Raw genomic sequence first — 23,538 nt, forward strand, 5'->3', positions numbered from 1 at the left:
CCCTAATTGGAAAGTAATTTCTTCTCATGTTATTGTTTTGTTTTGTACAGGAGCTGGGGGGGGAAATGTAATACAAAAATACAATAAACATCTTAAAACTCTTTGTTCGTACAAACAAGTCATCCCGTTGTCAGCCAGCGTCTTATTAAGACAAACAACGCATCCCTTTGATAAAGTGTGAGCAGCAAATCCATGCTAAATGATGGCAGCCGAAAATCAGCTCAGTCAAAACTGCCTCATTAAGAGCTCAGCTGGAGGGGAGACAGGCAACCGCAGTGTTCTTTCAGACAGTGTCTGTGTGGAGGGGGGGCAGGGGGGCATCAGTGCTCCACCCATCTACCCATCTCTCCTCAGTTATTATTCTTTTTTAACACCCGCCTCCCCCCATCCCCTTACTTATTCCTAATTTGTAATCAGTGTCTTTGGCTCTCCAGTTTCCGTCGAGCCACCTGCTCCCATGCAGCAGGAACATCGCAGCTGACGCACGCGCTCTCCTATAATCTTGCCTGTCAGCCGGAGGCTGGTCTGCACCCCGCAGGTCTTACAGTGGTTGCAGGTGTGTCTTTGGGTAGTGCAGTGCCTGTGGGTGCTTTGTGCACCACTAGGTGGAGTCAATTCAACAGTCACCCGAGTAACCAAGTAATCAACACTCTACACCTGGCAGGTCCAGTGCAGTTGTGTCCTGGTCGTTATCATAGTCAGATAATAGCCAAGGCTCAAAACTGTGATATCTAGGCTTCAGGGCCTCACCTGTGTTCGTGTCAAGGGCCTTTCCCACCTGACCCCTCTTCACTTCCTGACTTCCTGCCCATCGTGTGAGGACTCCGTCTGGACAGGGAGGGTTGGATTATTTATACATGGGCTGACTGGGAACGGCTCTCTGTCTTTTGCTCCCAGAGCTGACTGGAAGGGTTGGATGCTCTCCCCTCCATTACCCTGAGCCCCTGGAGTTTCTGGGTTACTCAGAGAATTCTTGACTCTGGATGCGGAGCCTTTCGGAGGGGGCCAGCCCTTCCTCACAGGCAGGAGCGTGTGCAGGACAACCAAACTGCACAGCGTAAAGCCTGCAGCACAGACGAGTGGCGTTCCAATATGCTGGAAATATGATTACGCTTTTCCAGTACCATGAGACGTTTTCCAACATGCCATGCATATTCAATTACTGAAGGAAGAGAAGGCATTCATCTAAATTTGATGCTTTCTTCTGTTGTTTTTCACTCATATTCCACTCAATTATCCAACATTCATACCCAAAATCCATTAAAGCATCTACACATCTGAAGAAATGCGATATTCTGGGGATGAAATGTTTGACGTTTATCCATTTACTTACAGCACTACCTTACTTTTACTTTGTGCCTTGATCGCCACTGACACGATTGTAATAAATTCAAACCCAGTTACAAATGTGTTTATATTTTGACATATGTCAGGCTGTATTTCAGTGTGGGGCGGGTCACAGGAAATGCACTGTGGGCGGGGGCTCAGACAGGTTGGGATTCGCCGCTCTACACCCACCTGGCTCTGAGTGTGCGCTGAGTGTGAAAAGTGCGAGGGACGTGAACAGCAGGGAGGTGGGTGTGCTTTTACCCAGCAGCCCCGGCACCGTGATGTGTGTCAGTGTGAATGCTGCCCACGCCTCCCTGGGAGCAGGAAATTAAATGTGTGCTTGGGCCAGGCGCTGCCTGCACCCTGCCTCCGCTGACGGGAATTCCGTCAGGTACTGGCGGCGGCACATTGTGTCCTGGGTGTCCTAGCCACGCCCAGTTTCTTTATTGGTACACCCACAAATCAGAGGCTGTGCCCGGTTCACGATCTGTTATCTCTCCGCCACCGCCACCCCAGCCCCGGTCCATGATCTGTTATCTCTCCCCCACCGCCACCCCAGCCCCGGCCCACGATCATTTACGCCCCCCCCCCCCAGTCCTCCTGCAAATTGCCATGACTGGAACTCTGACGCAGCTACTGCCGTCAGGCCCTTATTTGTGCACTGGCAGGCCCCCGATACGCAATACTGCAGAGCGTAAGTGGAGTAAGTGGAGTGGCGTGTGTGGTCATTTCCCGTCAGAGGAGAGCTGAGCTGGAACAGTATTCTTCGCTGCTGTGGACAGACCCGTGTGCTCACTGGTGCTCTGGCCACAGAGCCAACGGTCCAAGGGCAGTGGGGTGCTGGCAGACTAGCAGCATGCTGTATCATTCATTGTCATTACTTTCATTTGGCAGGTACGCTTATCCAGAGTGATTCAATCTGTACCGTCCAGGCCTGGAACCAGGCCATATTCACATTGGCAAATCAAAACAAATGGGCGGGGCTTCATTCGTGGATGGATTTTTGTTTTTTTTTGGTTGTTTGTTTGTTGGGTTTTTTTCCCCCAGTCTGTTCACAATCAATCTCGCCTTAGACAGCTTTGACACTCTTTATAAATGTCAGATTTTGTTGCAACTGACACAGAGTTTGTTCAGTCAAATGAAACACTTTTGGAAAATCAATATCGAATATAGGAAGCCATCCATTTAATATGCACTCGCTTAGTTGTTAGGAACTTCGCAGTACGTAGACGCTTCAATCATCGACTTTCGGTTGATCATAGGAGTTTATTAAAAACACATGAATAAATCTGTAACCTGATGGTGCGAATCGAGGAGAAACTGTGGGTGGGGAGATACTGTACCTGTACCTTGCTGTGTGGTGATTGGCATGCAAATTAATGATGTCACACAGAATGGTCTTATTGTGATGTCACAATACTGCAGTGATGCCGCAGCTCGGGAGGAGAGGGAAGAGCAAATGACGTACAAATGCAGGGGAAAAGAAAAACTTTATGTATTCAGGGAGCAGAACAGGTCAGCTGTGCATAGAGAGCGGTGAATAGTGCCCGTCCCACAGGAATACCTTTGATGAGGTCAGCTGAAACTGCTCTTCACGCAAGAGGGAGAGGAGGAGGTTTGGGGCGGGCTTAGGTCAGATTTAGATCGCTCATTTAACCTGAAACCAAAACCGGAGCCAAGAAGCCAGATTAGTCAGTGAGCAGCTAATGTAAAGGACTGTAATTAATGTGGCCTCAGGTCACTGGCGACAGCGTTGATGAGAGACCTGGAAGTTTGACTCTGAGTTGCTGAAAATGCATGTGCCGTACAGTTGATGAAGGTCAACTGAAGGAAAGCTTTTTTATTTCCACTAAACACTTTTCTTTCACTGTCTTTTATAGTGAATTCACAGATACAAGTCAGATTGTATTGGTTTTTGTATGAGAGTATGCAATTTCTTAAAAAGTACCTGAGGCATTTGGACATTTGAATGTATTGCATGCTTTTCACAATAGTGGTGTGGGGCAACAACAAATTATTCACGATATCACACTGGCGTATACCACCCAAATGAGTCTGCGTATTGTGCTGTTACTACACAGTCCCCAGCTGAATCAGCCATGGCATTCATAATTGGCTTGTGGTGTTATATGATCAAGTGTAAGGCTACACACAGCTTTAACTAGCTTGTCAGATGCCATTCTCTAGTTTTCTCTCATAGACTCCTGCTGTGGCAGTGCCTCCAACGCCCCTGCATTGGACAGTAACACAATATTCATCCAATCATCTCACCACTATTCTCAACATCTGTGGAGATGAAGGCGAACTTTCTAAGTTATCTTAGCAACTGAAACTTTGAGACTCACGCCTGGTGATTTTCAGAGATCCGTTAACTTTTAGATTAAAATTGAAGGCTGAAAAAAATTGGTACTGGCCCAAGGCTCCAGAGGACGCGAGAAAAGAAACAAAGTTCTGCTTTTGCCCTCTACCTGCACATTACTCCACCCCACACAATGCTAGTGCATCCAGATTCATTCTGTGCCGTCTGCTGTGTGTGTGTCAAAGACATCAACTGTAGGTGTGTGTACATATGTAACTGTCCCAGTGAGCAAATGGGCAATATAGATGTCTAGAGGGGTAGAAATCCCGATTGAGAGATGTTTTGACATAATCAGACAGGGCTAACCCCATTATAACTCAGGGTTTACCCCGACGTAGCCTGGCTATGTCCTAGTCAGCAGGAAAACTTTCACTTTTCAACCATATGTTGACAGCTTTTCACCGGAATGCCTAGATGGCATTTCACCAACTTTTGTCTGATTTTTCACCACTGAAATGTTCACTGGGGAACTTGATTGATTCCTCCCTCGACATATATAGGTATATATTTGTTTTCGATTTAAAAAGAAAACAAAAGGGAAAATGATTATTGCCACATTTGCTTGTTGCAAGTTCATCAGAGGCATATGTGAAAGAAATTCAATAAGTCTGTTGATTAAGACAAATAAAACCCCCTTGGGTACTATTAAATATTAAAATCAACCTGTCAACCTTGACTGAAAGCCTGCCCTGGGATATTTAATTTCTGACAGAGCAGAAAATAGAGGTTGTGCGTTACCAAATGAGAACAAAACAAAATACTATTAATCTGCACCCTAACCCGTTTATTGAGCGTGTTTTGGAGGAATTTTTCATTGTGTTTCATTATGATATAGGTCGTGTTAATGCTCTCACAGCATCTACTCAATTCTGCATTAAACCAGATTGCTTTTTTTATTTGTTTTGATAAAATGTTTTCTGTGACGGAATGAAATTTTAGCCGTCCTCGTGATAACAGTAAAAAGAAAATATTTCTGCTTGAGAAAGAAAAAAAGCATTTCTGTCTCTTGCTCCTGTGTAATAGCGGAATTGAATTGCAATTTACCGCGGCTCCTGGTCTATCGCAGCTGTGGGAGGGATCGGTAATATCGCAAGTGGAACAGCGCATCTCGCAAGATCACGCCCGCAGGTTGATGAAAATCTCAGCAGATGAGCAGATAATTACCAGACCCCAGTGTCTCCTGGATAAAGCTCTCCTGGAGAAGCGGGCTCGAGCAGCCTCTCTCGCTCCCGCTGAGTAGCTCTGAGCTCTGCTGCCATTAAGCGGCTGACGGAAGAGCAGAAGAGGCGACGTTGTGCTGTCATATTGATAAATATACAGGGGACAGAGTCTCCCGGACGGGACGTCTCTCTCTCTCTCTCTCTCTCTCTCTCTCTCTCTCTCTCTCTCTCTCTCTGAGGGAGGGGGGGATTGATGTCCTCTGAATCGTGTTTACAGGAGCGGTGGGAATAGCTGGCCTTGCTCGCGTGTGCCCGGCCCACCAGGCAGAGAAAGAAGTGATAAAGGGAAGTCGACGTGGGGAAATATTGCCGTCTGGGCACTGACAAGAGCTCGCATTGACAATGAGCGATATCCCCCCCCCCCCCCCCAGGTCCCCAACACCCCCACACATTCCCATTCTACCCCACCACTGTACTTCCACCCCCTTTTAGTAGCAGTTCTTCCAGTACACCGCATGCCCTTGACCTCCTGCCTGATGTGCCTGGGTCACGCCCATAAATTTACAAGGGTTTAATGCCTCAGCCAGCCCCTCGTTCACCAGCCCAACAAACTTGCATGCATGCACACACACACACACACACATACATATACACACACATACACACATAAACATAAATGCAATATAATGAACTCCACCTTTGTAGCAGTTGAGCAGAGAAATGGTGTTGAGGCCAGGCCCTAAACCCTGGCCTAATTTCCTCTTTATCAAAGAGAAGCACATGGCCAAATCGCCTGGACTTTGGCCAGGTTAGCGCTGCCACCAGCCTTCCTGCTCTCTACAGCTTTGTCATCCCAAAGTCACCCCCGCCCCCCCCCCCCCCCCCCCCACTCTGACAGGTATGATAGCTAGAATATGAATATTTCATGGACTGGGATACAGGATTTAAATCAACAGAAAACGGTCAAACAGACCTGGGGTCTGGTTGAGATACAAGCTCAGAGGGCTGCTTTTGCATTTTTCCCGATCCTATATAAAATGTGGAGTTCTGGGCCCGTAGCCCGTGCTCTGCAGAGCGTTTATATGGCGATGTATAATCCTCCTAATAAATAATATTAAAGTAAAGCGCCTTGCCATGGAAACCTCGGGGGAGGGGGGAGGGGGGAGGGGGGAGGGGGCACTAACACTTTATCATGAGTTCTACTCTCAAGGGGCAGAAGTCCTTTATCATAACATTACAACATGTGTATTAAAACCAGTGGTAATTAATTGAAGTCAAATGAGCTCCATTTTCATTTAGAAAGCTTTTTGTCTCTCCCTTTTATTTTCTTGCAGAAAAATGTGAAAAGTAAACCCTTTTGTCCTCCCACCCATCCCTAATTAGAAGTGTGTGTGGGACGCACTGCGGAAAGGTTTCAATTAGTCACCAGAATCTCATTCATTCATGCTTGAAGAGACAGAGGCGGGGGGGGACTTCTTTTTTTGTGTCCCTGTGATGAATTTTTTAAAATGCCCCCAGCGCTCACAGAACAGACGAAGTGATTAAAACTGTGCCCGGAGATAGCACGGAGGACCCAACAGTCTAAGATGCACATAATTCCTCATGAAGTACAATGTGCCCCTCAAATCCCCCCCCCCCCACACACACTTTATTTAAAGCGGTATGTCTCTGAGCATCAGTCCATGTTCTGGGGAAAGCAATCAGAAGAGGGGGTTGGTGCAGGGCGCTGCAAGTGTTTTTCCAGAGATATGGTTTTGGCTCTGTGCCATTCGGTACACTCACCAGTGAGCTGCAGAGAAGGTTCCGGATGAGTTCTCCCCTGCATGACCCCTACTGCGCAGGAGATGGAACGAACCCCTCGCATTGTTGTTGCTGTAATTCTGCGCTTATGAATATCAATGTAGCATTGAACCTGCCCTTCTGCAATTAGCCTCAGTTTGTTTCACAAACCTGGCTGGTTTAATAAACCTTTTAGCGGTGAGATTCATCTGTGATGAGGAGCGGGAACGGTGGTCCTCAATCATCAGACGGTGCCCCTGGTTTTTCAGCGTTGTGCTCGTATGCTTGCTAATCATTAATCAGCGGGAGCCACTCGGCTACAAACAGGGCAGGCCAGTAACCTGCCTTTATTCTATAACGTTAATCATCCTGAAGCACTTTATGATTGTTTTACATGATTAAGGAGCCTGGTCATTTAAATAAGGATCAGACATTTCTGTAGGTTATTCTCCCTGATTGTGGTGCCATTTTCCTTGTGCACTTCATACAGTCTGGTCTGCTTTAGCCCCCCCCCCCCCCTTTAATTTCAGTGTTGATCACAAATCTCTTTGGTATGAACAGAATTATTTTTATGGAAACTCTGTCTCTTTGTTATAATTAGAGTTACATAACCCGTTCGGGGCTTGTTAATCACAAATCGGAGGCTAAGAAACAACATTCGTAAATGCAAATAAAGGCGGTGCTGTGTCTTTGGTGCTGTGTTGAGTAGTGCACCCAGAACAATGGCGCAGGGGTGAGAATGAAACGTAAGGCTTTCGGAAATACACTTACAGCCAGACGCTGCTTCCCTCTGAGGCGTAACACTCCCTTGCTCCACTTTTGAACCCCTTTTTGTTTTTAATGTCAACAGACCTCTGGCTTTAGTGCAGATGATTGTGTGTTATAAATGAATGTTATTCTTGAACAAGACTGGAGAGCTGTGTATTGTGGTGTTGCATGGCAGTACATTCAAAAACACGGACAAGTACACACGCAAATGCGCACGTGCGTACACACACACACGCACACGCACACGTTGTTCTTCATGTTTGGACCACGTGATTCCGGTGCCCTTGACCAAATGGCTTTGTTTTGAGCTCCCAGCTACACATGGTTGTGGTTATTTCTCCCAGACTGAAGTGCTTGCGAGGTCAGCTCTGTAAGCTTTATAAAAGTTTGAGAAATAGTTGGAATCAATGGCGATGAGAGGTATGGGAGGTCTTAATATCATGAAGCGAGTGCTATTGCATTATTTTTATTGCCCTGCGTTAAGTGAGATGTGTAATTAAACAGGAGAGATGACATCTTGCCTTTCTGCTGATGGTGGAGTTCTGAAAGCCCTTGAAAACTGTGAAAAAATAATGGTGGATTATGAGCTTTTGTGCTTAGACAGTGTAATTATTCAATTCAGCACCAGTCATAAATCTTAGTTATTGCACATTATCGCTTTAACACAATAATAAATATTCACATTGCTTGATTAACCCATTAATCTGGACTTATAACAGAAATGAATATGAATATTAAGGGATATGAAGGAAAACTTTATACTGTTTTATAAGTTTTTCCCACCCTTGCTCCCAGGCGGGTGTGGTATATGAGTTGATTCATATTCATACATTCAGTCATTCATTTTTCATGTTTAATATTTCACTATGCCAACACAGCGGGACACAAAAGAGAAATCATAGAAGGATGGTAAATAATTCAACTCTTTGAATGTGCCGTGCGAAATATTGAAGTAGTGTCGCCCTGTGAGGTATGGGCGGGATGGAGTCATAAATGTTTCCATCCCTCAGAGATTTTGTTGTTTATTCATTTATTTCTTGGCATTTAGAATAGAGAACGTGCCAGAGCATGGGTACGGAACATACCCTGCTCCCGTGGGTGCCCGCTCCTCCCCCTGGCACTCAGGCTCCACCCACGATCCGGCCCCCTGCTGGCACCCGCTCCCAAGTATGCCAAGGGTGTGAAGAATTCCAAGAATCTTACCATCCTTTTTATTATTATTATCATGGTGTTTTGCAGTTGCATTCATATACTCCCTCAGGCAGGGAAAATAACTGAAATGCAAGATCTGGCTTATCAGCATCATCAACCACAAAAATCCATCTCCGAGTACCGAAAGTCAATTTTTCAACCTTTAGGCTAAGGCTCTTATCACTGCCAGTGTAGGGGTTCAGCATGCTATGAACCTTAAGCGTAAAAAAAGATAAATGATAGTTAGTGGCAAATGTGCTCTCAAACAGAATTATGTATATTGCACTCTAACATTAATTCATCAAAGTGTGGGTTTCTTTCTACAAGATAAATGTACACCCAGACAGAGCGATGGGCGTTTCACAGTTTCTACACAGATTAAGCTTTGACGCATTTGTGTCGCTCTTCTGGAGTGTAAGACGCTTGTTTTAAACGCTGGGCTTCCAAACAGCAGAGTCCATAAAGGCAATCAGCATGTGCATAGCCTGGGATCTCTATTTGCAACTTTTTGTATGTATCATTAGTCAACTATGACATGCAGACAGTTGGCCTTCTCCTACCACAGGTAAGAGGGTTTAAAGTCCTGTAAGCCCCTCTGTATTAGTTCCTCCCCACTTAGTTTTCAGCTATCCTGTAATACTATGAGGCTTTCAGTATGTAAAATAGCAATGCACAAATGTCCTCTAAGTTTTGGACTAGATATAAGTAAAGTATCCATTAAGCAGATGCTGTTATCCAGAGTAACTTACAAAGCAGAGCAATTAGGCGTGTTCAGTAGGCTTATAATAGCGCCAGTAACACCAGTAAAAGATAATTAACATTCCAGCCAGCAGCAGAGCAGGCGCCCACAAGCTTTCAGTTTTTATAAGTTTCAAGAGCCCCAACCCGCCATGGTTACCTTAACGGTTCCCTTGTTCATATGTTTGCTGTTGTTTATCTGAAGTTCTGTTTTTCACATGACCACAGCAGTGTTCCAGAAGGTTTGGTGAACGCAGTTGTAAAGGATTGATCGATCCAGTCAGTCATTTGCTCTGTACACTCCTGCTGATCTGTATCCCATGATGCACCTACAGTAGATTACTTGAGTACAGATCAGATGTGCAGTCTTTGACTATAATGAGTGGTTCTTTTTGAAATGCCAATCTGAGTAAACACTTAGTTTGACTAAGAAATCAAGCAAGAATGATGGAGGTTAAGAATCAGTACACAAAAATGATCAGACCAGGAAGTAATGTGTGAGGTCAGGTTACCTGGTCCTGGGGAGCCAGGGTGCTTTGCATTCTTGCTTAACATTTACTTGATCAAATAAAGTAGTTGTTTCCACAATTAACTCACCTGGTTTCTTGGATCTAATCTGTGTCTCTCAGGGTTCTGGGTTGGGGATCTATGCATTAGGAGATAATTCAGGGTATTTGTAACACACATTTCCCCTGTCATTATTCATAGACACTGATGATTACTCTGGTAATGCCCCTTTGTTATGAAACTGATTTGGGGAAATCCCAAGCATGGATCAAGCATGCTATAAAACAAGGCTGCCCAACCCTGTTCCTGGAGATCTACCACCCTGTAGGTTTTCATTTCAGCTTTCATTTGGCACACCCGATTCTACTGATTAGCAGCTCAATAAGATATCTTGCTTTTGAATGAGGTGTGCCCTGTTAGGGCTGGAGTGAAAACCTACTGACGGTAGATCTTCAGTAATAGGGTTGGGCAGCCCTGCTGTAGAATTACCCACTGGGAACAGAACAGGGACAGAAGAGACTTAATAGACACTTGTGACCTCATCATGGGACTGCTGAAGTAGCCAAAGGTGAATGGTGCTGTACTCTATGTGATATAGAAGGAAAAATATCCTCCAAGGATATCTAGTTGAATGATTGTCGCGTAGCCAGTTAAGTGAAACTTAAACTGTATATTGGATACTGTATATATTTTTCCTTTCTCTCTTGTCTGGTACCAGGGATGACTTTGGGCTTTCAGATGTGCATAGTTCACTGTACATTAAGCTGTATATGCTGTTGCACACAGATTGAATCAAGATGAACCTCTGTGGATATTTCTGACTTGGTTTATTTTCAGTTTTGGTTTATGTTGTTTTCTACACTGAATAAAACTATAGGTATATGTTTGTTCTGCACTGCCACCTGAATGCAGTCCAGTTAGTCCTTATGTAATTGGCTGTTGCATTGGCCTGTCTCTGCTAGCTCGCATAACATTGTCACAGATGTCCCTCCCTGGGACTTGATTCCGGAATTTTACGAATCAGGCTCCCTAGCAACTGCACTGCACCATTGGCAACATCTGTCCAGTCCTCCCAACAACAAACAAACAGACCCAAAAACATCTACAGGAAGCACAACCCCTTTCATCTCCGGAGGTCCCACGGCTCACACGCTATTCCCCAACCCCCCATACCCATACCCCCTAAACCCATACCCCCTACATGAATGTTTTGGCTGCTATGGTTATTCATGCAGTTTGTTAATTTATAATGCCCTCCATATGCCCCAGGGGGTTGGAGAAGCTTCCCGTTAGAGAGGAGGGGCTAATCAACTTACCCACACCTGGGGCAGATGATACATCACATTATTCTCATTTCCCACTGGCCTAGGCCAGGTGACTCTGTGTCACAAACTATGACTGTCTCTGAGAAGCACTGCCCCATCTTAGAGGAATTGTGGAAAAAATAGGACTATAATAATCCAGCTAGCTAGCCAGGCATTTTTTTTATTCCAGAGCTTTTAACGCACTGGCTTATGAAATATGCATGCACAGTGTAGATGGAAACTCCTTGCATTGGTTTGTTCCGTTCAGACGCACTTAGTTTCGACTCTGAGGTGACCTTCAATACGCCTTTATTATTTATAAACACTTCATTGAACTCAACACATAGTTATACGTACTGTACAACACATAATTCCCATATGTTCATTCAAAAGAAAGAATGTGCAACAAAATGAATTGAAAGAGAGAACCATACACTATGTTCTAGAGGGCCCTTTCCCCCGAAAGGCAGAAGCAGGATTAAAGCTTTTCAGCTCTCCTTTGCCATCAATGACAGTCAAAGCACCTGAAATGGGGAACCTCCCCATTGGCTGGGCTGATGTAATAGATCAGGGATCAACGGAGCTCATGGTGTCTGAACTGCTGTCCTTGAGGTCAATGGGAGCGCGGTCAGTTTGTTGGGATCGAGCGGCCGATGAGAACGTGGCCGGCTTGCTGATGTCGGGAGGGGAATTGGAAGCATTCCAGCTGTCAGTCTTCCAGCTCTTGGGCCTGCTTTGTGTGCACGGTACCTGACCTCCCAATCAGGACACGTTCCTCCTCCCCCAGAGCGTGTTTCACAGGTCATTTCAGAGCAATCAAAACAGTCCAGTCAAACAGCACGAAATGCAGTCCCCGACCCCGGCGGTCCGGCGCTGAGTCCTCTTCCCGCCAGCTGACGGCCAGAAAACCGCAGACATCTCCAGCTGTTTTCTGTTTCCCGCCTTCCATTTTTTAATTAAGACTCTTGGAAAAACAACAACAGCAACAACAACAAAAAAATGAAAAAATTAATTCCAGCGCAATTTAACCTTACAGCGTGCATAATTTGAAAACGGTGTTCGTGCCTACAGACCGTGGCGGCCTTAGTCCCCCCCCAGAGCTCGGACTGAGTGCCGCCTGCCCGTTTGTTTGAGAGGGCGTGCCAATGTGGCGCCCCCTGGGGCAGAGGATGAGGATGTTTAGACCTTTGAATCCATTTCTTTTCCTGAGAAATATAACAAATCCCATACTCCTCAGACCCTCAAGGTGAGATGATGGTCTGTTGACATGATGACACCCCCATGGGACGTGGCAGGGGGCAGGGCAAGCGGTAAGCGCCGGGGAGACTGACCAAGACGAGATCCTTACCGGAAGGGGCCGGCTCCTCGATGTGCCGCATCTCTCCAGGGCAGCAGGGATCCCCCTCTAAGCCGCCTGGTTAAGAGAGGGCTGTGACTCACCTTTACAGCTGATAATGAGCTCAGATTTTAAATGAATGCGGGAGACACTGACCTGGGCAAGCGTTATAGGGCCAGAGTAAAATTTCTCCTTAACTTTGAGTACAGTACATATTCAGATGTAAAAAAAAAAAAAAAAAAATCAAAGCAAACTGTGGGTATGGCGAATCAGGGCCCTGCGTGCATGATGCCTCACATCTGATTATTTATTTATTTATTTCACCTTTATTTCACCAGGCAAGTCATTAAGAACAAATTCTTATTCACAATGGCGGCCTGATAGGTGCTGGCCCTGCTTTAACTGTTTGTGTAATGTTCCTTGGTTTGTGGGTGAGTGCCCTGGAGGACTGAAGTCGGGCCAGTTGCAGTACTGCTGTTGTGTTGGTGTGGGTGGTACTGCAGCCTTTTGTGTGGCACAAGTGAAGAATCCAAATTGGAGGAAAATGGTTTAAAAAAAAAAAAAAAAAACGTATCCCTTTGTCACACAGAGTTAAGCACAAAGCAAATTATGGTTAGACTGAATCTGTGCCTTAGTTTTAATAATTTAGCACTAACAGAACATCTAGCATGGCCATTAAAATTAATAAATGAAAGAGTTATGGGAGACTTAGGGCAAAAACGATGGTGCTGATAATAGCTGATAACAACTCGTTCATCAATGTGACATTTATTAATTTAAAGGGGGATTCTTTTCCCTGGTTTAGAAGATATTAAAGAAATAAAGAAATACATTACAGTGCTCATTTTACCATAGTTTATTTTTTATTTTCTTTACCATCGTGGGATTTTCCCATTACCCCGGTGCCCAGAACACCGGTGACAGGCAACAGGGGTAGTGCTGTCAGCAGTCGGGAGATAGCGTGTCTCCAGCCCGGGTGGTTCGTACCCCCATCTCCCCCAACCAGTCAGCGCCATACGTGTGCACCGCTCCCCCGTGTGCAGATAGGATTACGGGGAGCAGAAAAGGAGCAGAATGGGAGATGGTCCAGTCTCTCTCAGCGAGCAGCGACGGCGTGTTTACCTCTGCTTTATCTCCACACGTCATGCCGGGGGGGGCAGCCGACACTCTCGCCTCTGTTGGACCTCTCGCCACGTTTTTACAGTTAGCGGAGGGGAGGGGAGGGGAGGTAGCACAGTTGTGTTGTAGCTTTGGGGAGGGGTCAGTCTAGGCTGCAGTGTGTGTGTGTGTGTCTGTCTGTCTGTCTGCCTGCCTGCCTATCTGTCTCTGTGTGTGTGTCTCTCTCTTTGTGCATGCGTATGTGTGTGTGTATGTCTGTGTGCCTATAAACAGGCTGCATTGTACATCTCAAAATAAATGAATAAATAGTACCTACTGGAGGATGATTGTACTTTATTGTTCTACTGTGGCTTACCATAATGTATCCCCCAAGCTATGTTCTTTGTGAATATGAGGCCTTTCAGCCTCTGGCTAACGAATTAGTGTCACTTTGACTGAAAACAGGGCCTCAGCTGATGGCTTATTGCTGTGCAATAATATATGCTAACAGGCTTTTGAGGGCATAGATCTACTCCTTTAAACCTGTGCTTACTCCCAGTAGTCCATTGTCTGAATGCTGTATATAATGTTTCCCAAGGCCCTGTAGGTAGTTCAATGAAGGAAAAGCATTATGTAAATGAGATGGCCATGCCTTTTTCAAGCTAAAAAAACAAATGGTGCTTTCAATCCTGCAGTGCCTTACCTCTCCACTTTATGGAAACCACAACCAGTACTTACTATCAGTGCGCTGAAATGTCACAGAACCATACATCAGTAGTTAAATAGTAGTTTTAGCAGTTAGTCGAGTTTAGTAGAATAGTAGAGATCTCTTTCCTGTTCTTGAGCTGGTTTTAAATTTGGAATGTTATGTCTTCCTTTTTTTAACCCAGTAGAGCCGTCTTAGGCTTTGGCCCCCCAGTGGTGACACAAGGTTACTACAGCAATTAAGAAGAGCCATTCTTTGCCTTCGGTCGTCTCCTGTGGGCTCGTGTGTTCAGTCTACACCTGAGCTCATCTGATTCACTCAAACCTGAGACATAAATGTCTGCGTTTCACTGAAGAAAAACCAGCTGGTTATAATTAGGGATTGCCCTCACGTTAGACTGTGGAGGCATTAAGTGGATAAACTGCTTCCATGCTGTGTCTTTTTCGAAGTTATGTTTATTTAATTTGTTTATTTTCCATTTGTATTCTAGTCACTTGACACTTGACAAATAAATTAACACATTTCTACGCTGGCAAATAAATAAAGGTATGCGGTATGAGATAAATGTGTGTGGAATCCCAGTTGATGTTCTGGGCCAGGTAAAACAACAGAATGACACGGGCGTGTGTGGAGTGAAAGAGGATTTGCCTTAATCATGACGTTTCAAAAACAACACAGATGTCAGTTGAAATGTGAACTGCGCTGAGACAATCGCGACTGTCAGTTACGGCGCAATCTTAGCGCTCCAGCCGCGCGGAGGGCCTGGCGCGGTCTGGGGCTGAATGGCAGGGAGGGTGGGCGGATCGGCCGTGTTGGCGGAGCCCCTGGCAGGTTAACACACGCTCTTGCCGACAGCTGTCTGCTCTGGCACCATGGAGACGGGCATGTCCGCATGTGGGGGAGTGTGGGCGCGCGGGGGGGGGAGGGGGGTAGGGGGTGGGCGCGGGTAATCCTGTCAGGACTGCTGCGGAGGAACAACGGATCTGCTTTTTCTCCGCCTGTCTCCGTATGCAAATGAGGCGGCTGACGGGGGGCCACAGTCCCAGTTGGGAGGGGGGTTGCCAGACAAGTGACGTCAGAAATGAGGTCTCAGCAGGACTCTGTACCACTGAGCTCTTCAACAGGCTTCCACGCTCACAGAGCATCTGTCTCCCCACCCAACGTCCCTCACCCTGCTCCTGGAAAACTTCCTCCACTGTTCCCCCTTCTCTTTCTTCCATTGCTGCGCTGCAGTGAACAGCTTTAATGAGGGCATCATGAGTGGCGTGCGTTTCTTATAGGCGAAGAGAAGTGGGCTCTGTTTTCTTTCAGCGATGGTGGGCAGGTGCGTGTTCTATTGTCTTTTCTCTTCCTGAAGCTGTCAGAAGTAGCGTGGTTTCCTCTGCCGCATGGGAGGCCATGTTTCTCTCCTTTGGATTGGCAGGTCTCTGGTGTCAGTCTCTCAATTTAATAACTAAACTGGCCACTTGGCGTTTCATCGGCGGTAATGAAGCTGTCTCCTGGCTGTGATTGAACAGTGAGCACGCCCACTCACATTGAGGCTCCCCTGATCTGCCCTACAGTGCCCCCCTCTACCAACACCTCCCCATCTCACCACTCTCACATTTTACTGGGTTTACTTAACAGACACGTATGCCCTGGGAAAAGCCCATTTGGCTTCTTACGTAGGTATTTACCAAAGTAATTCAAGTTAATTACTTCGATCTAGAGTGCAAAGGCTATGCCTGGAGCGAGGTTTGAACCCATTTAATAACCATTCAAGCTCTGAAACTGCTAAATGACTCATATTATGGTTTCTGGAGAGATGGAAAGCACGGTCGAGCCCAGAGAGTTTGGTCTGCCTCACCCCGGTCCTGCTTGGTCTTGTCCACCCTGGACGGTGGCTCGGGCTACTAAGCTCAGGCTACTAAGCAACTGAGATTTCAGATTGATTTGACTGGTAGAATTTGGTAAAACCTTACAACAGATGCCATTTCATCATGTCAGCATTGTGCAGCTATCTGCTGGCAAAATGTTTCTGAAATAAGTTATTTCATATGTGCATTAAATCCCTCCGGCTTGCTGATTTGACTGGAGGCTTTTTGCCTTTCATTTCTGCGCATGTTGCTATTGTTTGTTATGTCTTTGGGGATTAAAAATCAATGAAGGACTTGCTTTGCAGTGCAGTCTTCTGTGTGCTCCTGGGAGGGAGTGCCATGCACCGATATGGCTCCAAGGGTGCCCTTCCTATACAAACGACATCTTCACTTTATGCTGTTTTAAAAAAAAATGAAATAGGCTGTGAATCTGTGTTTGTTCCTCCTTCCTTGTTAGGTGGTTTTAAATACAGTCTGCACAGAGACCTGTGCTTAATAATCCAGACTATCATTTCTGTATTGCTGTATTTACTACTTAAGTTGGTGGAAATCATTTTTAAAGCATGCAATTACTTGCAGGCCTTTCGAAAGCAGCAGGATTGCCTGGTGTCCTGGGGATAGGCTTATTTCAGCATCTCATTTTCCAGAGGGGTGAATTACATGGCTCCTCATGCCTCTAATCAAGTGTCCGATCTCCCAAACGCAGTGCAGGCGCAGAAAGGCCCCAGAATCATTATTACAGAAAGATGACACTTGTTGCTAACGGTGAGAAATGTGCTGTAATAATATGGCCGTTGAAATGGACCCTGTGCTGGATGAGATGGGGGAGCGGGGCGGGGGGGGGGGGGGGGTTTAGGGTTAGGGTTGGGGGGGAGGGCGTGAGGCCCGGCGAGGCCTTGGTTGTTCTCCTGAGTGAAATGGGAGAAGCCAGGTACCTTGCCGAATGGGAAAAATGTGCCTGCTGGTTAAAAAACCCCCCGAAGTTATTTGGGAGGCCATCAACCATCTTTAAACAATCACAGCGTTATAGGCCAACAGTCTCTGTGCTACATGGCCCTGCCTGAAGTGATCTGACAGCTGAGCACATGCACATAAACACACACATGCACACACATGCATATGCACACACACACACATACACCTGCATATGCTCACACACACGCACATATATATCCTCACACACACACACACGCACTCATGCACACACATCCACACATGCACACACACACGCACACACACACGCACACACAAACGCACATGCACACACATGCACACACACGCAGAAACTCACACACATACATGCACACTCCCATATACACAGTAATACTTATGCTGTAATCTAAGTATTGGCCTAATTTATTAAATGGCACATACGTGATGGGATGTTATTCAGGTTTCAGGCCGCTAGTTTGCATCACTCAAGAATACACAAAACTCCCAGCAGCAAAGAAGCAAATTTAATGCAGTGCAATTATAAATATCCAGAAACACACATGTAAAATCTTAATGCGTACAGCGAAGAGATAATCACACTAGTGTTGAAGAAAACCCTGCCTGGAAATAGGCCTGTTTTCCATGCTGTAATTATAGCTGTCTGGAGCAGAACAGCTCCTTCCCTCTGCCATCAACACGTGTGATTTATTCCCATCAGGCACTGCAGCAGTCCTGCTACAGCCCTCTCGCCGTGCATTCATTATGCTCCATTGCGTAATGAACTGGAGGTAATCAGGGTGATGCAGAGGCACTTTGTAAATGAAGGAACTGCTGATTTATGGCTGTAACTTTCCCAAAGTGCAGAATGTCAGATGGGTCTCCATCAGTGTCAGTCATGAACGGTCCTCCTCCCCACTGCCCCTCACAGAATAGGGAGTGGTCAACATTGCAGTGATTTAAATTGCAAAACTCACACAATATTGCATTACATGTGTTTTAATATTACATTACATTGCTGCATAAAGGGTCTACAAGTTTGAAATTGGATCTCATAATGGAAAGCCCATTATATTTATAAATCCTATACCCAGTGTTTGGTAAGCTATTACAAAAATAGCAGAGCAGTGCACATATTAGGGAGATTGGCATGTAACTTGAGGGGTACAGTGCAGCTTGTATCCCTGACTTTTGGTTACTGAAACTGAACAGGTAATATTTCTGGTAACTTCAGGTAATATTATTGTAATTTGGGGGGTACAGTATAGTTTATATTCCTGTACCTTGCTGTGCGCAGTGCAGGTTTTTGTCCTGAATGACATTCTGTTGTTGTTCCTTTAACAGTAGGCGTAAACAGTAAATGGTGGCAAAAGCATTTCAGTGCTTAAATTAAGACTCCTGGGAAACAGCGCCCATTATTCATACTTCATAAAAGCCATAAAATATCAGGGGTGTCCTCACCAGGCCAGACAGCTAGGGGAGAGCAGATAGTCATAAAATCTATTTTATTTTTATTATTGGATGCTGCTCATTAAATTATGGTGACATGGAATGAATGACCTGTTCTGCAGGCCAGCCGAATGGCTTTGGCTGTGCATAGTTCTGATGGCATTCAATGATATTAATAATATTAATAATTATCATTTTTGACCATTCTAAATAATTATGAATATATTTTTCATGTTGAAAGTCCATTTGAATTCATATCATTTGAATGTAATAAAACACATCATAGTATATGTACATCTATATATAACACCTTCAAAGCTAAGTCAGTGTTTAAGCATTCATATATGCCATTTTGTGCATATGCTGTTGAGTATTTAGCAAAATGATGAATATTTTGAACAAAATTAAATATATATTCATGATGACATTAATAACAAAAATTAAATTTTCTGTGCAATATAAATATATTATATCTAATACTTCATGTTATTTTTTCATAAAGAATACAGCAATACTGCAACATAACATTTATATTTGTTTTGTGGGAAAAATGTTTATAATACATGTTTAACAAATTATTTAAGAGTAATATAATTGTGTGCGTAAGGGGACAGACAACATCCAGAGTTTTAGAGGATCAAATTCATTTTATTGCAACTAAGTGCTTCTGGCTCAAGCTCCTCATGTTTCTGCTGTGAGATCATAAAAGCCGGGCATTTTCCCTGTCGATGTGATTGTTTTGACTGCACGTCAGTGATACAGTTCAAATGTTACACCGTGAATCAGGAATCATCTGGGTGATGCCCGAGAACGCGCGTGTGTTTTACGAAACAGCCGATTTCAAACGTGTCGAGTCATTCAGGTGTCCCGGAGCAGTCTTTCTGACACCGGTGTTTCGCTGTTTCTGCTGAAGTGTTTGACCTTGGGGGGGAGAGAATAAAGGATTTTTTTTTTTTTTTTTTTGCAGTGAGTCAGGGGGAACAAGAAAATGACCTTGAGCCCCAAGAAAAAAGAAATGAACACGGCCTCCGAATGAACCGGAAGTTTCCTGACCTTCCCTCGTTCTCTCGTTACGGGCGCGGCCCGCCGCCCCTCACCCCGGCGTTCATTTAACTCCAGCGGGAGCGTATCCATCACGCTGCGTCACCCCCACCTACTCTCATGCATATTTATGCACCCTGGCACCCTAATTGAGAACTTTACATGGAAATAGATTTGACTGGCATGATTATTACGATCATTAAATATTTCATGTTCTCTGGATCTCCCCTCTGAAAATATGTCTGCAATTTAAAACCACTGGAGCAACAGTCATCAAGGGACCGTTTTAGCCCTTGTTTGTACACGGGCTCTGGAAGCGTAGCGTTGGAGTGGTTATGGCCCCGGCTTTTCGCTGACGTTCCCTGACCACCACGTGGCCCCTTTTGATCCAGGCTTTCATTTTGGATGTCATGTCAAATTTAATCCATGGGCGTTGGGCGGAGGTGGGGGGGGGGGGTTATTAAATGCCTGACACAAAGTGATGGGGCAACGCGCAGCCCCACCTTGTGCCTGACCTATGCTCCGCTTGCTGCAGTCCCCTGGAGGATCGCTAATCCGATCATCTGAATGCAGAGGTCACAGCGATCGGCACAGCGCGTCTCCCACAGCAACACATGTCACCTGCCCTCTTGCCAAGGTCTGAGGACAGCAATAAAAATCCAGATTGGCTCCGCTTGAGATTTTTTAAAAATTCCCAAATTGATATTGGGTTTGGCTAACCTGACCTTCCGTACCCCATGGAGACAGACTAATCAGCAAAGGTCACTTGTGATTTTTGTCTCCTCTCCACCATTTTCATGTGCTGCAATCAGCTGTAGTGAGTATAAGTGAACGCAGTTAAGGGTTTTTTTTCCCTCTACTTACCATAAACACAGTCTCAGAGTGTGGACCTGTGTGCTTGCTGATGCTTTCCTGTTGTTTGCCTGGTAATATAGTGTGCGTCTTAATTTTATACTGTTGTTGTCTACATTTGGCGTAATAATACAGGTATATTTCATTCCGAAGCTGAATGAATATCCTCTTTAAGGATGATTCATCAATCCCAATTTTCTCTAATTCAATCTAATATAAATATTTAATCCTAATCTAATACAATATGATCTAATTTAATCTAGTCTAATCTCATGTATTAATTGTGTATCTCCGGCAGATGAGTCAGCTATAGCAGTGATTCCCAATCCATAATCCCCGTAATGAAAAAAGTTTGAGTCCTATCCCAAATATGTTTAAGTTATAAAATGTGACCTTTAATATGTATAACAATTTAATGTATACTGCCTCCTAAATATAGTGCATGTCATGGGTGCTGTATTTAATTTGACTGGTTTGAATCCTAAAGGATATCATAAATAAAAAAGCTTTTTTTTGTGTGTATCACGGCCCACAGATTTAAGATCACTCAGTTAAGGGCCCATCTCCCTTTCCCTCCCTCTCAATTTTCCACCCCATCACAAACAGATCGCACTCATACATCTCTGCGGTGCAGAATAAGATAAGCTCCTTTTACTGCGTTTATGCTGCTTTTGTTGGGGCCCCACAGAGGCATATGAATCGCTAGTTTCACAATGATTGCAGCTGAGCTCACCGCTTCAAATAAAAAAAGTCTTTTTACTTTTGCTGGGAAGGGAAGATGAGTTCTCATTTTCTTCTTCTTTTCAGAAATTTATATCCCCTTTTGTATATAACTGTGTGACTCTGTGTCATGTGTGCTGCCCTGCCCTATCCCCGCAGAGTTCTCCATCATGCATTGAGCTCGTGTGAAGTGTCTTCGCTTCCTGTGCAGCTGGTGACGGCAGGCTGCAGGTGACCAGTTGACCAGAGGAGTGGCTCTGCCGTAGTGGCCGAGAAAGGCACAGCCCCTCTGCGTACGGCCCTCCCACCCTGGGCAAGGCTGCGGCCAGTTATGCGCCAGCCACTGTTAGGCGTCGGCCCCAGCTATGCGCCAATGCTCCGGAACGGTCAGAAACTCACATCACGTTCCGCTGTTCCCTCGAGAAGAGTGCCTCTGCTTGTCCACATCCTGGTCCAAACCCATCAGACAAACGATTTATCAACCCCTGTATTATTTTGCCTGTTGCAAACCCATTTCTGTTCGCAGGATTTTATGCTAGACAAGGGAAGCATATTGCTTGGCTGAATACCTCTGCTTTAGCACAGCCACCCAAAAACCCCTTTGTTGTGCTTTTCAGGGTTTAATCTACAGTAAGTGTCAATTAGTCTCGCGGTTTACATCAAGCACTATTCAATGGGCTCAGCCTGACTGCACTGAGCTTTTCTCAACCAGTTTAAAACCATTTTTTATTCTTATGAAACTTACCTTTTATTCTTTTCAGTGAATAATGATGAAATGTGTTTTGAAAATCAATTGGGTTTTCGAGGTTGAGGTCAGAGGGTTTTGAGGATTGTTTTAACATATTCCCTAGTGTTCTATTATGAGTTGGCATGCTCATATAATGGCTTTTGGCATAATTATTTCTTTAAAAGTAGCCTCGGCAAATGCATTCAAATATCCAGAAATTGAAATACAGGTCTTTTATTCTTTTGCTTCCATTATTTAACCTAATTATTCCATTATGAGTACTTTTATTCGCACCTTTTTATACTGCTTCGATCAGTTTTATGCTTAAAACTAGTTTGATAGAAACATAGCCTTGGTGAATGTAAGAACAATTCTGTCATTCAATATACAGAACAATTTTAGTGAAAAGAGGTCTAATTTATTATATTAACAATGTTATTTAACAGTGTTATTCAGGCCTTTTCATTGTTCGGTAGATTTTGTATTATTGTTTTTAATTTACACACATTACACTACATAACATGAATAAATGAATGGTCAAATTGTTTAGCTTAATATGTCTTAGTTGTTTGCATTTTTCTATTTCCAATTAAAAAAGTAATGTATTGTTTTCCCGAGAAACCCCGGGCCCATGATGATTTGATTTTCCAATTCTTCAGCAATAATTTCTTTATGATGATTGATAAATACACGCTGGTCCCCCTCCTGGGTGCCTTGTGCTTCATCATTTCTTTAAAAGGGATATTTCACTCTGATGTAACACAAGTCATTTTGGGGAGCTTACCCCCATTGCATCTGCATCGCGTGAATGCTAGCAACATGTCCTTGTTGTTAATAGCAGCGCTGTTCCTATAAAAGGGAGTACTAACATCATAAGTTGTTAGTCGACAAAGGAGAGTACTAACGTCATAAGGTCCCAGGTTTTTCGAGCAGATACGCTGTTTTCAGGTTTTGGTTAGCTATAAATAGAGAGACTATTTTCAAATTGGCTACTGCATGGAAACATAACAAGCCACAATTTTTAAAAAATATATATTTAAATGCACGCGCCCATGTGAATATTATTGTGCTCAGGGATACATCACTTAATTAAAACAACAAAACTTTTTTCTTTTATAAGGCAGATATTCAAAGAATCTTAAGACTGTTTTACATTAGTACTCTCCTTTATCCACCTCTTATCCTCCATAGTTAGTTTGTGTTTTAAAACGATTAATTTTGGTGAGATCGCGAAAATGAATGGGAGTGAATTAGGAACCAGAAAACCTGAGTAAAGGCTTTGCCATTAATAGTCAACAGGGACATCTGCTGTTGCTAGTATTCACGTGATGCAGATGCACAACATTGCTTGTGTTATACCAAAGTGAAATATCCCTTTAACTCTTCATTAGAGAACTCAATTTCCATGACTGCACCCATAAATCTATGCCAGTTGGTGCCATCCAGTCTCATTTAACCCTCCTTGATATATGACCTCACGTGACTCCCCGATATCTGACCTTATGTAAACCTCCCTGTGGTCTGACTTGATGCAACTTTCCTTGAAATCTGAACTCATATAACCTTCCTTGATGTCTGAACTCACAAAACCCTCCCTTATATCTGACCTCACGTATACTGTATAAATGCTTTGTGACATATACTGTATGAATTATTAATCATTCTTTCATCACACTACTTGTCTGTGC

General features: G+C 44.4%; 1 long non-coding RNA gene across 7 annotated transcripts in view; it reads left to right on the forward strand.

The window, feature by feature from the left end:
* The window catches only part of LOC135242566 (uncharacterized), a 235,752-nt gene that overhangs the window by 187,891 nt on the left and 24,323 nt on the right, over positions 1–23,538 (forward strand). For 2 of the 7 annotated variants that reach the window (XR_010326390.1, XR_010326379.1), the window contains one exon: positions 19,478–20,925. The exons of 3 other annotated variants lie outside the window; for them this stretch is intronic. This is a non-coding gene — a long non-coding RNA (uncharacterized LOC135242566). Of the gene's footprint in view, positions 1–14,462; positions 14,815–19,477; positions 20,926–21,282; positions 23,537–23,538 lie in introns of those variants that run through there. 2 more of the 7 variants (XR_010326385.1, XR_010326386.1) reach the window with 2 other exon arrangements.

This window comes from Anguilla rostrata, chromosome 16, assembly GCF_018555375.3.
Source record: "Anguilla rostrata isolate EN2019 chromosome 16, ASM1855537v3, whole genome shotgun sequence".
NCBI lineage: Eukaryota > Metazoa > Chordata > Actinopteri > Anguilliformes > Anguillidae > Anguilla > Anguilla rostrata.